Raw genomic sequence first — 3330 nt, forward strand, 5'->3', positions numbered from 1 at the left:
CTTGGGAGTGTTATGTGTGTGTTCGTTTCACTGATGCCTCTTAGAACGTGTATGTGTGATTGTGTGTGCGTGTGAACTATTTTGTGGCTCCTGCAAGTGCGCGATACACTGACCTGCATATACACACATCAGCCTGGGTGTGCAAAAGGCCCGTGCCAGTGTTTGTGCAGCAAAACAGATCTGATTCAGCTAATAGGTTGCCTCCGCAGCAGATCAGTGCAAAGCAATTCTGCGGTTTACAACATGCCAAATGAACCAGTCTTGACACCACTATCGTGTCCCAACAACCCTGCCTCCCACACCCTCTCCTCTGTCTCTCTCTCTCTCTCTCTCTCCTGTCTGTCTGTCTCTTCCATTCTCTCTCTCTCTCTCTCTCTCTCTCTCTCTCTCTCTCTCTTTCTCTATCCCCTTTCTCTCGCTGAAACGATAATAGGGATCTGATGGCATGCATTCCCAATAACAAGAGACGACAAAACAAATGTAGCCTGTAAACACGTCATAAACCAACCGAATTACCTTCCCCCGTCCACCACAAGTAAAGGAAGAGTGCTCCCATGCAACATGATTACTCACTCCCCGTTTAAACACTCACTGGGGTCTCGGCGGTGGTGGTCTACCATCTACATACCTCTCGCTTTCCCCACAGACCCCTTCCCTAACCCCCCACACAACCATCACCACCCGGCAACGTTGCACTGAATCTGTCCACCCTCTTCCAGCCCCTTCTCCTGCGTGTTAAGTGTAAGCGGTGAGCGGGCCCTATCAATTAGATATATCGTAATCACACACGCTTCATCCGCCACCCCTGCCACATACATCCCCAGATTGCCGGGTCTCTGGAACTCCCCTTCTCCGGTTCCTTGCGCATGGCTGTTCAACTGGCACGTAGGCATGGAGAGTACCGAGAGTGGTGAGTGTGTGTGTACTGACGAGGGAGAACGAAAAAAAAAAAAGAAAAAAAAAAGAATGTGCAGCCAAATAGTGTGGTTTCACATTTACACACACACACACACACACACACACACACACACCACATGCGCGCTTCCTTCCCACACATATACGAAACTGCATGATGTTTGATGTATAAGACAAAGTATGTTCTTCTGCCTGCCCTTGAACTCGTAATACAAATTAAGATGATAATGATAATAAGAAGATGAAGAAGATCGCCAGACAGATGGCTGAGAGATACTGATCCGAACCCTGTCAAGAGCCAACTTGAAGTTTTCTGCACTCTGGCTTAACCCTGAGTTGGATGGGCTTTCAGCTCGAATGGGAAGTTTGAGCTAACCATTCGCTTCACTGATACACTCTTTGGGAGTTGCTGAGTTGAATTTGCTTGACGGGCGCCATAGCCGAATGGTTAAAGCGTTGGACTTTCGATCTGAGGGTCCCGGGTTCGAATCACGGTGACGGCGCCTGGTGGGTAAAGGGTGGACATTTTTACGATCTCCCAGGTCAACATATGTGCGGACCTGCCAGTGCCTGAACCCCCTTCGTGTGTATACGCAAGCATAAGATCAAATACGCACGTTAAAGATCCTGTAATCCATGTCAGCGTTCGGTGGGTTATGGAAACAAGAACATACCCAGCATGCACACCCCCGAAAGCGGAGTATGGCTGCCTACATGGCAGGGCAAAAACGGTCATACACGTAAAAAGCCCACTCGCGTATATACGAGTGAACGTGGGAGTTGAAGCCCACGAACGCAGAAGAAGAAGAAGAAGAAGAATTTGCTTGGGACACAGCTCTCTCTCAAGGACTGAGACTGGGACCAGCCACAGCTGGGTTGTATGAGCAGCGCTAATTTTGTTTCTTCACGTTCATTCGTATACACGAGTGGGCTTTTACGTGTGTGACCGTTTTTACCCCGCCGTGTAGGCAGCCATACTCCGTTTTCGGAGGAGGGAGGGGTGGGGGTTGGGAGTGGGACAAGCAGGATATATTCTGTTTTCTTTAACCCACGGATAATGTGCGCATTTGATCTCCTGCATGCGTACACACTGGCACCACGAAGGTGGTTCAGGCACTAGCAGGTCTGCACATCTGTTGACCTGAGGGATTGGAAAAATCTCCACCCTTTACGCACAAGGCGCCGTGTCCGGGAATCGAACCCTGGACCCTCAGACTGGAAGTTCAACGCTTTAACCATTCAGCTGTTGCGCCTGTCAATGATTTTTGTCTCAGTCTACGCTGTTTCCAAACTAAGCGCCACGAAGATTTCTTTTGCAACCCAACCGAGGACTGAAACTCCATCGCATAATAACTTTTATCATCATCACCATCGACCATCGTAAAATTCTGCAGCCATTTATGTCCTGCTTTCTTTCTTCTCTTCTTCTTCTGCGTTCACTCGTATGCACACGAGTGGGCTTTTACGTGTATGACCGTTTTTACCCAGCCATGTAGGCAGCCATACTCCATTTTCGGGGGTGTGAATGCTGGGTATGTTCTTGTTTCCATAACCCACCGAACGCTGACATGGATTACAGGATCTTTAACGTGCGTATTTGATCTTCTGCTTGCATATACACACGAAGGGGGTTCAGGCACTAGCAGGTCTGCACATATGTTGACCTGGGAGATCGGAAAAATCTCCACCCTTTACCCACCAGGCGCCGTCACCGTGATTCGAACCCGGGACCCTCAGCTTGACAGTCCAACGCTTTAACCACTCGGCTATTGCGCCCGTCATGTCCTGCTTTCATGGTGGCCCCAGTTTTCTAACCCCCTCTCCTTCCTTACTGGAGGTGAACCCATGTTCAAGTCCTCCACATCTGAAGAATCACAGGGACTTTCACCAGAAGGATGTACAGAAGATGAAACAGTTGTCGTGGTTATTTCGTTACTCCAGTGTTACTGTTGTAATCTACAGGAACAGCGGAGAGGGAGAAAGGGAAAGAGCTGGTCTCCAGTTAAAGCACAGCAACCAACATAACAGAAACGAAACTCAGGGGGTGTCCTGAAACCAGTGGTTTCAACTTTACCAAACTTTCACTCCAAAAAGACTACTTTAAGTGTTTCTGTATGGACAAGGTGGACGCATTAACCGAGTGGTTTAAGCGTTGGACCTTCAATCTGAGGGTCCCGGGTTCGAATCACGGTAACGGCGCCTGGTGGGTAAAGGGTGGATATTTTCCCGATCTCCCAGGTCAACATATGTGCAGACCTGCTAGTGCCTGCACCCCCTTCGTGTGTATACACACGCAGAAGATCAAACACGCACGTCAAAGATCCTGTAACCCATATCAGTGTTCGGTGGGTTATGGAGACACGAAAATACCCAGCATGCATGAACCACGACAGTCATTGGCAAGTCGATGTTGGT

The sequence above is a fragment of the Babylonia areolata genome, chromosome 21 (assembly GCF_041734735.1).
Source record: "Babylonia areolata isolate BAREFJ2019XMU chromosome 21, ASM4173473v1, whole genome shotgun sequence".
In the NCBI taxonomy this organism is placed as follows: domain Eukaryota; kingdom Metazoa; phylum Mollusca; class Gastropoda; order Neogastropoda; family Buccinidae; genus Babylonia; species Babylonia areolata.